Source organism: Pinus tabuliformis, chromosome J (genome assembly GCF_031772625.1).
Source record: "Pinus tabuliformis cultivar Carrire ecotype Pingquan chromosome J, CPIR1, whole genome shotgun sequence".
In the NCBI taxonomy this organism is placed as follows: Eukaryota; Viridiplantae; Streptophyta; class Pinopsida; order Pinales; family Pinaceae; genus Pinus; species Pinus tabuliformis.
In genome coordinates this window covers 511967082-511982237 of record NC_142295.1, presented here as the reverse complement: position 1 = coordinate 511982237, position 15156 = coordinate 511967082, and the positions used below count along the sequence as shown (strand labels likewise).

At 33.6% G+C, this 15156-nt stretch overlaps 1 pseudogene; it reads left to right on the top strand.

The window, feature by feature from the left end:
- The first annotated feature begins 14142 nt into the window (after positions 1–14142).
- Positions 14143–14797, top strand: LOC149228009 (agamous-like MADS-box protein MADS1 pseudogene; annotated as a pseudogene).
- Positions 14798–15156: the final 359 nt, after the last annotated feature.

Here is a 15156-nt window from a genome sequence, read left to right as displayed (position 1 = left end):
CAGTCAAGGGGTTCCTCTACTCATCTCCATAACAAGTTGTCCTCTCTCCCAAAAAGTTGATCAGATTGTCCGTCAGGATAGAAAACGTGATGTATTTCTGCTATACGATTGCTAACCTCATACATTAGGGGGAAACGTTAACACCATAAAATCATACACATGTTTGCACAATCCAGAAGACGCTAAAAGACATCTAACAGAATGCACAAGTGAAGATTTTCCAGCTGAAGACATCATGAAGTTTAAAAAAAATAATTTCTCTTAAGGTCAAAATTTTATAAAGTTAAAAAATTGAGGACATCATGGCTATTTATTCAATAGCCGTGCACCACTTGGAATTTTCTTCGAAAGCCACCCAGTCAAGAAAAATGCTGACTCAACAAATTCGGGAGCACTTCCCACATTTGAAAGATGATTCCCTGACATGTTCCAGTCAAGGACAACCAAATTGGAGCTGCCCTAAAGATACGCAACACTCAATGGAATCATTGTGTCCTACTCATGAGTCGTTGTCATTCATGAACCAAGAGAGGGAAGATGGATTCAAAAATTCTATATAAACAAGGCCATGGGAGAATCAAAAGAAGAGACATTGAACTATGTTGGCCAAATTGCTATAAGAGAAAACTAACATTCCATTTTTGAAGCCAAAGAAAGTAAGAGCACTAGCATGTTGATCATATTTCTTCTAAGCAATCCATCATCTTAGTGAGAGGAGAAGAGTCCACCATTGGAGAGTCTTCATACTTCTTTGAGAGAGGAGAAGCTCACAAATAGATTGAGGAAAATAACCTCCTTGTTGAGGATTTTTTAGCACCATAGCTCAAACAATTCTCTTCAAGTGTTTAAGATTCATCTATTGTATTCAACTTCTACTACCAACAGTCAATAAATGGAGAGTTTTCCATTATTTGTTGACTTATTGAGCATTATTTGTGTATTTATCTCTTTGTTTTAGTTTATGTTTGTATATGATTATTTTCACTATTTGCAATCCTTTGTTTTATCTAAGTCTGTCCACTAACAACACCAACTTTGTCTATGATCCTTTGCAGGAAACAACCAACCACTGAGGAGGTGTCCTTTGGCACACCATTGCCACAAAAGCACTACCACACATAGCACAGAGAGTACATTGGAAAAGACGCAAAAAAATATGTGGTGCAATACCCGAAAACAAAATAAAAAATAAAATAAAATAAAACAAAAAATCCTAAATCCTAATTCAAAGCTACCCTCCTCCCCCACTATATATATATATATATATTTCGAGGAAAGAAATCAACTCCCTTCTCAACCTAAGAGTATAAAACAATATTCATTGAAGCATTATAGCTCATCATGTCACTAGCAAGGATTTGAACTTGGGTGGGGAAGATAATAGCCATTTCACTCTACCACTTGAGATAACCCCAATTGACAAAAAATAATGCATATATGAATTAAATACAAACACAAATATATATGTGTGTGTGTGTGTGTGCAACAAGGAAAAAATAGTAAAGCAACAATAAGCAATAAGAGTTCAATGACACTTGTGGACATGCTACTTTTTTAATTAAAAAAAAAAAAACAACAACAACAACATAATTACCATAAATATTTTGTGGAGATTAAATCTCTACCATCCACTTAATAATTATTGATAATTAAATTAAATTTATAAAAACCCTATTTCAAAATAAACATACCTATTAACATAATTAAAAATATAATAAATAATTCATTTTTATAACTAAATTACCCATCCTGTATTATGATATAAAAACAAATCATATTATTCACATGTGTAAAACTCAAAAACTATAATATGCATTCATTTAATTTTATAAATTCGGCAATGCATAACATACATTAAAAAACAAATCATATTATAAATTCGGCAATGCATAACATGCCTTTAAAAACAAATCACATTATTCACGTGTAAAACTCAGATTCGACAATGCATGACATACCTTAAAATATATCAAAATGATTGTTATTTTAGACTTTTTTTCATTGGTATCTAACTGAGGTCCAAACTTAACCATTGAATTTCCTCCTCTTATTAATTTTATTGCATTGTGGTTATTTATTTGGGTGTCTCTTACTATAAAAATATCTTATTTTGGATTTCTACCTTAATTCATGTATATATACGTCCTAATTTTAAATTCATAACACTATGTATGAGATATCATAGGCAGTAGTGTACAATTCCTTTGTTGATTCATATACCATGTGTGTTTACTACAAGCCAATGCAAATAATATTATTGTCTCTTTAACATCTCCTTTGCAATGATACTAAAAATGATGGTTTATTTAATTACTATTATTTAATAACAAGAACAACTAAATAGATGTGTATTAATTTGTAAAAATGGGATTAGGTAGCTGGTGAGATGTCATGTATTGTATGTGGATGTTTCAATTTTCTTATTCACAATTATTTTTTTCAAATATTTAAAAAAAAAATAACATTCCTTGAAAATAACAAATATATTTTTTAAATAAAAAATAAAGATTAAATAATATGCCAACCAAAAATGATATGAATCAAAATGTATCTATTTAAAAAAAAAACAATATTACAATAAAGAAAATTTATTAAATAATATACCAACAAAAAATGATATGAATTGAAATGTATCTATTTTAAGAAAAAACAATATTACAAAAAATAAAATATAGCTTTAGAAATCAAAATACAATAATTAAAATAAAACAAAAACAACAAAATAAAATAAAATAAATGAATTGAAATACACCTATTCTATTCCTAGTTTAATGGGTCATGGATCACTCTTTTTAATGAAAGCAAGGAGACCCTTCCTTAATACACATAAAGGAGATATTCATGCCCTTCTTAACTTTTAAATTGTATTAAGATAAGATAAAAAGAAATTTAAATAAACCAACATAGATCCATCTTAAGTACAGATCAAATTTCTTCATGTGCAAACATATTTAGAGTGCAAAATACAATGTGTTATTTTTCATTGTTGAAATTGTATTATTGAATGCTAAATAGAGTATATATAAGACCAAATAAAATTTTAACCATAATTTTTTTAGATATATATGAAGTTGATATCGACATAAATTAGCTAGCATAGATCTTCAAATAGTTTATTTCAATCTCTAGCTGAAATATTTTTGAAAAGTATAATATTTAAACATCTTATTCACACATTTTTTTATACTTCTAATTACTTTATAACATATTCATTTTTTTAATTATAACCGATATTGTTTTTCTATTTAAAACATAAATTTTATTTTTTATTTTTACTTTAAGGGGACACGAACGAATGGACAAACTTACACATCCCTCATACTAGGCTGTAGAATGAGCATCTCGGCTCAATTACATTAAAATATTAATAGAGAACAATTGAAATGAAGATGTAAAACACTTTTATTTGATCAAAATTGTTTTTAATAGATTAAATTTCAATCTGATTTCTAATTTCCAATTTTATTTTTTTCTCCAATTCTATGATCTATCTCTCTTTTTCTCTTTTTACAACACACTAATTTTTTCTCCTTTTATAATGGGACTAGTACAACAAACTCTATAAAAATAGGTTCTAACACTGTAAGTAGGATTTAGTTCCATTAATTGGAAAGAGTTTTTAACTAAATAGAACTGCATTGAAATATTTGTATAAATGGGTTTATACTCTAAGTTAAATTAGTTAGGGTGGAACACCTATCACCATAACTTTAAATGAGTCTAATAATGACATGACACTTGGAAAGATGTTTTAACTAAATAGAACTACATTGAAATATTTGTATAAATGGGTTTATAATTTCAAGTCAAATTAGTTAGGGTGAAACACCTATCACCATAACTCTAGGTGAGTCTCATAATGGTATGAAACACGGATTAGAACAACCGCCACCATAACTTTAGGTGAATCATGCTACTCCAACATGAGGCACATAGATAAATCAGGGTATTTGAACCTCCAACTTTTAATACATAACACTTCATTATCACAGTGATCACCAATTAAATTTCCCAAAAAAACTCTCAGATTAAATTAATTCTTTTACAATCTCAACTAATATTATTTTCTATTCTACCAATATTAATTGGAAAATAATACCAATTACTTACGCACGTACATGAAAACAATTATAATTTATTTATTCAATGTATAAAGTATTACCTTATATTAATTGAACTCCACAAATTAGATGATAGTAACGTTATAATTTCATAGGCAGCAAAAATATATCATATATTTATGTTTCATTATATTATAAAAATTTACCATATTTGGGAATCATCCCTAAATAATTATATAAAACTGGATAAAAGAATTTTTATTATGAATAATTTGTCTTTCGGTGCTCAATGTAACGCCAAATTTTATAGTTGATCACATAACATGCACTTGAATCTAAAGATAAAGAGATTCTACAAAATATTTATGTTGAAGTGTTTGGAGAGGTTACAATTTTATAATTTCCGATGTTTAATATTTTATTCATTTTTAGATCTTATTTTGACACTTATGTGTACACCTATGTTGTTTTACGACATGCATTTGTTGAGGTGAAATTGTATTCTTTATTTTTGGGTTTGTTTTAGTGTACTTAAATTTTAGTGAAATTTTGTCCTTATTCATCCTTGGATTCCACGCTTTAGAATGCGTGTACGTTAGATTGCGTATTTTCACCATTTTTGTGGGGTATAAAGGATTTGCTTAATATTTTTTAAGTGGTTGGGATTAAGTGTTTTTATACCATAGATATAGATAATTACTTCACTCGTTCATTTTTTAAAGAACAAATCAACTAGTTACATAAATAATTCACTCTTATGATGTAACTAAAAACATTTGCAGCTATTAAATTAACTTAGGTTTTTAGTTTTGTATCATCGACATTTACTTTCACCATTTAAATTTTAAATAAATGGATATCTCAAGTATACCCTCTTCTGGGTACCTTACCCTACAAATCCCCCACATCTGGGCCCCAATGCTTTTGTTCATCGACTCCATTTGCTCCCATCTCTGCACCATTGGTATCATTCCCTATTATTTCTGGGTATTTTGAAGGCTCCTCCCTCCCGCTACCTGATTTGGGAGAAGGTACTAGGGCTTGTACAGGTCAGGGCATTGCCTCTGATCCCCCTGTCAATCCTTCCACAAGAAAAGCGTCCTGGACTACTAACAAATACAAGGGTATAAAGGTCGAGAGTAAGAAGATCTCATTGACATTCGGCGATGACTTACAGATGGGTGATGTACTCGACACTGCTGATAGGGTACTGGTTGGCTGGGTTCAAGGACGCTCCTACACTATCGCCCATCTCAGACAATGGATCTTGGAGATTTGGGGCCAAGTGCTAGAAGATCTCCCTTCGATGGTTACATTATCGCGAGGATGGTTTGCTCTTCGTTTCCAGCGCCCTGAATACGTTCCCTGGGTTTTATCCAAGTTCTGGCACATAGAGCTTGCTTCAGTCTTACTTAAGAGATGGAGCCCCCTTTTTGACCCAGAACGTGAGCATCTAGGGGTTGGCCCTATATGGGTTTGTCTTCCTAATCTTCCGCTTCATTTCTGGTCTAAGGACATTTTTAAACGTATTGGGAATGCTCTTGGGACTTATCTGGACTATGATAAATCTTATACCATCATAGGGAATATGGTTATGTCTCGTATCTTGGTACATCTGGATACGTGAGAAGGTTTGAAGGAAAGCCTTCAAATTCAATGGAGGAACACTTGTCGCATTCAGATTCTCGATTCTGAGGGGGTTCCCTACTGATGTCTCCGATGTCATAAAGTTAGGCTCGTGTACAAGGATTTTCCACTACTTGCTTCCAGTGTTGCATTTGTATCTCAGCCTGAACACAATGCAAGGGATATTCCATCAGGATCACATGATAAGAGGCCTGCAAAGACTGTGGGGTGCCCTCCAAAAGATATCTGCTCAAATGGATGGTTCAAGTGAGGAACCTGTCCGCCCTCCCTCACCTCGCATCACCAGATCTCGTGCAACCGCGACTTCCATCACTTTGGGTAATATTTCCACTTCTCCCCCTTTTTCTACTGCCTCTATTTATGTATCTCATCTCTATGCATCTATTACACATTGCATGCCTGCACCTACATCTGTCCACTCCCCCCTTTCCTGCTCCCTAGTTTCCTCCCCTCCCATTTTCTTCGATACCCCCCTGTTATCCCTGATTTCCTTCCCTCCTCTGAGACTTCAGGTGATTCCTAATCGAGACATCCTTACCTCCTCCATTCTATGGTCAGATCTTCATCTGATGACTGTTGCGGTATTGGCATTATCCCTCCCTCCAAGTCCAACAAACCCACCAGAGGCAGACACTCCCATATCTCAAAGGCTATCATCCAAGCTGGATTGGATGTAGTGCAAGGCAGACAACATTCCCTTGAAAAGGTCCTTAGATCTTTGACCTCCCCCCCTGGTTCTCCATGAAGTGGTTATCATTCAATTGTGAGGAGATGGCTAGTCTTGCTAAAAAACTAGCCTTTAGGAGAATTCTTGAACTCAAAAAGGTGGATATCATTTTTCTTCAAGAAACATTTTCTCTCATTGACCATATTATACCTTCCCTTGAAGCCCTTGTATCTAGTTGGCACTTTCATGCTCTTGATTTCCGTGGCCGCTCTGGGGGTATTGATTTTGGTTATAATCCTCGGGCTATCAAGCTCCTAAATATTTGGGGGGGGGGGTGGTATTATTGGGGCTGACATTTTTTCTTTTGATCTTGGGAGGGATTTTAGATTGATCAATGTATATGGACCCTGTATTCATTGGGAAACATATTGGGAAAATATCCTCACTTCTTCATATATGCAAGCTGATAACATCATCTTGGGGCGAGATCTTAATTTTTCCATTGGACATGCGGAATATTGGGGTCATAATTCCCAGGTTGATCCTCTATCTGATACCATTATTCTTCTATTGGAAGATCACCAATTTAATGATATTCCTATGGCTCGACTAAAAACTACTTGGCGTAATCAAAGGACTAGTGAGGCTATGCTTTCCAGAAGGCTAGACCGCTTCCTCATCAAAGAAGCGCTTTTAAGTCTATTATCCCTGTACAAGAAATGGGTGGGATCGGGAGGCTTATCTGATCACTCTCCCATCTAGCTTGAAATTTCAAATGCAGAACGCAAGCCAAAACCACCTTTTAAGTTCAACTTGACCTGGCTCAAAGATGGGGAGTATACTAAGATGGTGACTGATTATTAGAAAGCACTTACCCTTGCTCCTAGACAGACTCACTGAAAATTTTGCTAAAAAACTTCATTGCCTCAAGAACAAAACTTTCAACTGGGCCAGAGAAAAAAGAGTTAGGGATGATCACCTCCTTCATGACATTGAAAATGATCTTGAAAACCTGGTTGGTGTGGATGGACGAGGATTTGAATCAGTTGAAGCAAAAGATCGTCTTATCAAACTTGAAGTAGAATGGTCCAGAATCCTAAAGGACATAGAGGAAAACTGGCATTTTAGGAGTCGAGCCATTTGACTTCAATCTGGGGACAATAATACAAATTTTATCATCAATTTGCAAATGGTTGACAAGCCATTAATACTATCTAGAATTTGGAGGATGATTCTAGACATCGGGTACATTCATTCAATCAATTGGCCACACTTAGTAATACTTATCTCAGTCGGCTCTACAAAGCACCATAGGATGCTACACTTGTTGAGATTATCAAAGTGGCAAGTTCGTTCCCTAGATTCATCATCATGAAGTTGTAGAGGATCTTGTCAGACCTGTAACTATGGGTGAACTAGAAGGTATCCACAAATGGTTCAAGAAAGATAAGATCCCTGGACCAGACAGATGACCGGTTGAATTTTATATTTCTTTTTTTGAAGTTGTTGGCAATGATATGCTACAGGTCATTGAAGAAAGTTGAGTTAGTGGTCGACTGTATGATGCTTTTAATTCAACCTTCATTGCTCTCATACCCAAATCTGATGCTCCTCAGACCTTCAATGATTTTAGGTCCATCTCTCTCTGCAATTGCATTTATAATATCATGGCCAAGATTATTGTGAATCGTCTCAAACCTATTTTATTTGAGCATATCTCTCTAGAACAATTTTCCTTCCTTAATCATCTTCAGATTCATGAAGTTGTTGGTACTACTCAGGAATTACTCCATTCCATCAAGATAAAGAGGCTTAAAGGTATGATCCTAAAGATTGATTTCGTAAAGGCTTTTGATCGTCCTAGCTGGCTTTACTTGAGAATGCTTTTGACTCATTTGGGTTTTCCCTTAGATTTCATACAATGGATCATGTGTTGCATTACCAATGTCTCATTTAGTGTACTTATCAATGGATCTGCATCTTCTTTCTTTCATGCTGAACGTGGCCTTAGACAAGGTTTCCCTCTCTCTCCCCTACTTTTCTTGCTGGTCATGGAAGGTTTGAGTCGATATATATCTGAGGAAAAAAGATAGGGAAGACTTCAGGGGATCAAAATCACCAACAACTGCATTCTTACCCACCTTCTATTTGTTGATGATGTCCTCATATTCCTCAATGGATCGATTGGTGATACCATGGCTTTTTCTTATATCCTTAGATCCTTCCGCTTTGCCATCAATATGGAATGCAATCAACTTAAATCGACTATGACTGTTGTTGGTTGTTCTCACAATGAAACTCTCATTGCTCATCAACAATTTCGTTATACTATACTACCATTTGATGATGGCTATATGGGTTTTTGACTCAAGCCCATACAGTATAAGATCATTGACTAGGTATGGATTGTGGAAAAAATCGAACGAAGACTGAATATCTAGCACCACAAATGTCTCTCTAGGGTTGGCCAACTCACTCTTATAATCTGTATTGGAAGCTACACCGGTGTACTAGATGTCTTTGGCCTGGATCCCAAGGGGAATTTCGCATAGAATTCAATAGTTATGTTGCAGATTTTTATGGAAAGGGAAACAAGAAGTCCACACATATGCATGGTATGATGGGACCACATTGCTCTTCCAAAGAAATGGGGCATGGAAAATTTAGATGCCTTTGCAAAAGCATTAGCAGCCAAAATGGGTTGGCATGGTCTTAATTCAAATAATATTTAGACTAAGGTGGTCATTCAAAGGTACATTAATCCACTCCATACACTTGATTGGATCAGGAGACCGTCATGGAACAAAACTCATATATCTATAGTTTGGAGAGATGTACTGAACTCACTATCATACATCCGTGATGGATTAAACTAGAGGATTGGTAATGGTAATCTGGTACATATTGGCATAGATCCTTGGTCGGGATGTGGGAATTATTTTCAACTTCCTCTTGAGCTGCTACACTTCCTCTTGAATGCAGGTATCAATAGACTTTCTCACATAGATGATCTGGACAATTCTACTATCTTCTATCAAGCTTGGAAATCTGTTGATCTATTGGGCATACCTAACATCTGGCACAATGATTGGCAATCCTATATTAGTGCACTCTCAAAATCACATGTTCGGATCACTGAGGGAGAGGATGAGCTCATTTGGGCACACTCACAACATGGATCCTACTCTCCTAAGGAAGGATATCCTCTCATCTATTCTACTCACAAGCCCCTTGCATCTGATTGGTGGTGGAGTACTCTCTGGAAGCTGAAGGCACCCCCTAGAACTAAACTCTTCATGTGGTGTATACTCCGCAACAAAGCCCCTACAGGGGACAATCTTCAAAAGCGATCATACTTCGGACCAACCTGGTGTATATTATGCAAGCAGGCATCAAAATCTATTGAGCATTTATTTCTATTATGTCCTATCACCATTGCATTATGGCATAATGTACTTGAAAGCCTACACCTCCCTAATCATTGGCATGGTGCTAATATAATGGAAGCATGGCAATTGTGGTGGTCTGTTGCACACCCAACCAAGCTAAGGAACCTCCCTCTCCTGATATGTTGGTGTATTTGGTTGTAGAGAAACAAATTTATATTTCAGGGTTCCACTCCACTTTGGCCACATGCATCTACACACCTCATTACTATATATAACAATATAATAGATGATGATCACCCTCACACTACTCGCAATATCATAGCTGAGATTATCGACAGGAACATCCCTTGGGCATACTTCGATGGTTCAACACAACAACATGGCTGTGGGGCCGGGGGGGGGGGGGGTGTTACTCCATATTACTGAAAATCATTCTTATAGAATCCAGATGGGTCTGGGAGATGGAACCAATAATTTTGCAGAACTCATTGCTCTTAGACATTTACTATACTTTTCACCTGAGAAGGGATGTTGTTGCACACAAATTTTTAGCGATTCAAAACTAATCATAAATTGGTTTAACCAACAATCTACATGTCACGTGAACACATTCTGGAACATTTTGGAAGAGATTATGCTTCTGAAAACACATTATGATTATATCTCTTGTCATGACATATATAAGGAGTGCAACCAGGTTTTTGATAGATTATCCAAGGAGGCTTCGCACTAGCCATGAGGCCTCTGGATGATCCAGGAGCAGACTAACCAGGAACACTACAAATATTTTCATAGACCCTATGATGACCACAAGTAACTTAGGGAAGACAAGCCTTGATTGTATGGTTTTCTGAGATATGATTGCGATCATATATTTTTATTAGTTATTCATGTATATATTTTTTGATATTTATTTTTGATAGACATACCATATGTATAACTTATCAGTCTCCCAACCTAGGATTGTATATTTTTTATAGTATCATACTGACAGTGGAAATCCACCCTTACAGCATATGCTTTCAAGCATCTACAACATGTAATTTTCAAATCTTAATGAAAACTGTGATTTTTTCTTGGGGAAAAGAAGGTTAATAATTAAATAATCTAGGTATTAACAAAGATAGAAGGTTAATTACAATTAATAAATGAAGGAAATTAGTAAGATGAAGACATAATCCAATATTGAAGGGGCTCTTATTAGAAATGTCAAAGATGTTGCAACAATTAAATGGTATTTTGATTCTATTTATCATCCTTCCTAATCCTTATATTCATGTAGCATGGTGAATTACATATACAAATAATTCCATGATATACCTATCAACTATAAAAAGATGACTGAAATATGTCTCACTTACAAAGGGTTTTGTAAGGAGAATCCACACATCATTGAAGATTGGACAAGAGGAAAAATCATGGTTCTTGAGAGAGAGAAAATATTTCCAACATTATTATTATTCTTGGAATATGAAAGAAAATATATTTATTTAAAAATCCACAAGGCTTCCTTTTATGGGAAAGATATAAATAAATTTAATGAGGATTAAGAAAAGGATGATCACCTCACATTAACCTTAGACATCTAAATGGATATAATTCTCTCTATTTGAAAATCAATATATTACACAAAATTACATGATCTCAAGCAAACTTAAATGACTATCAATGAATAAGAGAGACACTTCATGGATTTTTTGAAAATGTTTTATATATGTAAAACATGAGGATGTGAGGATGGAACACTTCCTTTGTGGATCACATTCTTCATATTCAAATTATATCAAAATTGTAGAGCTTAAGATTCTAGATGAAATAATAATTCTAGACAATGTGAAGACTAATAACAACATTTCTATAAGAACTGGAAAGATGTTCAAAAAGGAAAGATGAGAAAGAGGATAAAAGGTCTTCAAGATATCGATCCACTACAAAAGAAAAGCAATTTTATCTGACTTATCCAGTCTACTAAAAGTATAATGCAACCCAGTTATAAACACCATTAATGAAGCCTCATGCATTATGTTGTTTTCTATGTGGACAAGGAAATATGATAATTATTGTTGCAAGAATAAGAAAATGAATTCAAAACTACTCATAAATATCCTATAATAATTATTTGTGATGAATACATAATATGCACTTAGGTATTATGTGGCCTTGAATAACTTCCACATATATCACCAATCTACCATGATTGAAGTCCAAGATAAGATAATATATCAATAATTTTCAATTTCAAATGATCTTAGCATCAGAGTTACATTACACTTAATTGGTTAAAATTCACAACCTTAAGTTAATTATGTTCAATCAATATGTTGTCATTATATATAAGAGGATAATAAGTGAGGCTACAAAATCCCCATTTATGTTGTTTTAAAAATGCAATCTCTTGGATATATGATTTCTTCATAAGGATGAAATGGTCATGTCAAAGTTATTTACTATAATACGAACTACCATTTTATTAATCATGAAGTGAATAAAAGGCCAATTCAAGGAATTTTAAGGACCATATCTGTACATTAAATTTCATCCTTCTAAATTAAGAGGACTTTCATCAAGAGTTCCAAATTATTTGAAAAATAAATGTCCAAAGTTAGAAGAATTCCATATGTTGCACACGTTTACAAATGTATTTTCAAATACATTATTTAGCTTTCTTCTAAAAGAAAAGTGGAATTTGTATGGTAGACCATATTCTTAGAGTTGGCGGCTTTCCAAGGATCCATCAAGGATTAAAGTATGATGAGAATTGAAAATTATATTTTAAGATTTGATTCACAAATATTATATTTTTAGTATTTTCCCACTAGACCACATATTTTATTTGTGAAAAAGAAATATGAAAAAGTCATTTTTTACATTAATTAAAGGAAATTTAGAAAGACGATCATTAAGAAAAAATATTCTTGATCAATGATTAATAGCATATTCAACTAAAAGAGAAGAAATAATTTTTTTCCCTTAGTATTAACTTGAGAGTTTAGATAAAACAAAAAGATATTTATAAGAATACTTTTATGATGTATTATGGGAATTATGATTTTGTAGTGATACAATTTAAATAACAAATGCATCTACCATTTTTATCATATACGCTTGAAAACAACTTCAGAAAATATTTAGGGAAGTTCGTTCTTGCATTTCTTGATGATATTTTATTTATTCTATATCTAGAGAAAAATAAAATGTTTAACCGGATTTTATATTACGAATAATAAGAGAACATGATCCTTTTGTTAGAATGAACAAGTGTGAACTAGACTAAAGATCCAATTTAACGAGTGTAAATTACAATAGTTGTCAAATTATACTATTTCAATGATATCAAAGTTTTGAAGAAGGAATTTCAATTTAACATGATAATATTAAAGCCACTAAGAGGTGTCTTATAATAAATAATATATTTTTTAACTTTTTAGAATATGATGTAGAATTTATAGTTTGAAAACCATTTATTCAATTAATTCGAAAAATATTGTTATCAATATAAATGATAAATTTGAGTATTTTAAATTGTTTAAATATTTAAAAATAATATCTTTTTTTTTTTTTCTTTTAAATTATTTTGTTAGATTAAAATTCATCATCCTCAAAATTTACTATCTTAAAATGTTTTAGAAATTACAAAATTTGTATTTTTCAAAAAATTTAAAATAATATTAAATTTATTTATTTTTATATAAATTTTTATTAATTTATACTTTTTAATAAAGATACATTAATACAATACACTTACCAAAAATCAAATTTCATATTTTCATTAATATTCTAAATATAAAATTAAATCAAACTTCTAAACCTATAAATAAATCATCGTTTACTTAATAAACATACATTTATATTTGAAATCCAATTTTAATAATGCTATTGAAATATTATAAGCCCTTAAAAGTATATTTTATACCCTTAAAAGTATATTTTAATTTTTCAAGGATAGCCATTCTTATTCTAATGCACCTTATGGAGACATCACCTTTATTGATTCGAGAATCAAGCCAATCATCACTGATTGTGGAAGTCCTTTTAAACTTATCAAAAACCTAAATAATTTTCACTTTTTCACTGAAGGTCACAAGAAACTCAAGCCAATCTTGACCTATTGTGGCAAGGGTCTTTCCCTACTTTCCAAACCCTAATTATTTTCTTAATAGACCACCACACAATTTGCCTCAAAGGTTGGGACTATGTCAAAAAAGGAATTATTACACTTGTTTTTTAAGATGGAAAGATACGATGCTACCAACTTTAAGCATAAAAAAATTATTAAACATAACCCATAAAGCACTATAAAAATTAGAAAATACTGGCTCCCCCTTTTTTAATGTGGGGTTTAACAGTAACAGGCCACGCCATAACGTGTCAATCATCGGCAAGCAGGGGCACTGAGGGAATGTCCTTCCGGGCAACAGAGGTACGATCATGGCCGTTCCTTGGAGCTGCAACGCGGTTGCCATGGACACCTGTAACTTCTTTCCTGCAAATTGAGTGCGATTGGCCCGCTGTCCAACAGATCCTCTTTCGCCTTTTCGAGAATATTTACCTAGTGGAATGGTTTTCTTCTTCAGGTTCTCTGCTAGAGCGAATTCTTGAATGGAATCAAGAAACTGATTCTTGAATTGGAGCAAGAAGCCATTAATCAGGGTTAGGGTTTCAGTGGATCTGCAATTTTGAAACCCCGAAGCTAGTCCAAACTAGTGGAACGGAGGAAACTGTTGGAAATTTTGGTTTAATTTTCTTAATTTTGGTTGCTCGAGGGCCGAAAATGGGGCGCGGGAAAATAGAGATCAAGAAAATCGAGAATAAGGTTCACAGGCAGGTGACCTTCTGCAAGCGTCGCGGCGGTTTGATCAAGAAAGCGCACGAGCTTTCGGTGCTGTGCGATGCGGATGTGGCGCTTATCATTTTCTCCAGCCGAGGAAAGCTCTGCGAGTTCGCCAGCAGTCACAGCAACAGCGATGGCAACAGGTATGCCCTAGTTTATTCGCCTTAAATTCCTCGATGCAAATGCCTTTAATCCTAGTTTTAGTAGCATTAACGGAATGCTGCTTGTTTTATGTAAAGATTTATTCATGGCTGGCTGCTTTGAATTTTTGCTTGTTTTATGTAAAGATTTATTCATGGTCGGCTGCTTTGAATTTATAAGGTTTAGTCATGGAATTGAGTAAAACAATTAGTGAAATTGGATGTATTCCATGCATGTTCTTTAACAGATACCTTAAGAGAGTAGTTGAAATTTCTTTTCATCGTTCACCATTCAAACTAACTGCAACAATTGCATTCTCCAAACATTTTAGTAATGCTTGTGCAATCCCATTCACAGGAAGAACGTAAGAGTAGTTGAAATTTAGTTTGTAATTTGCATCTATTTTACTCATGTACTTGG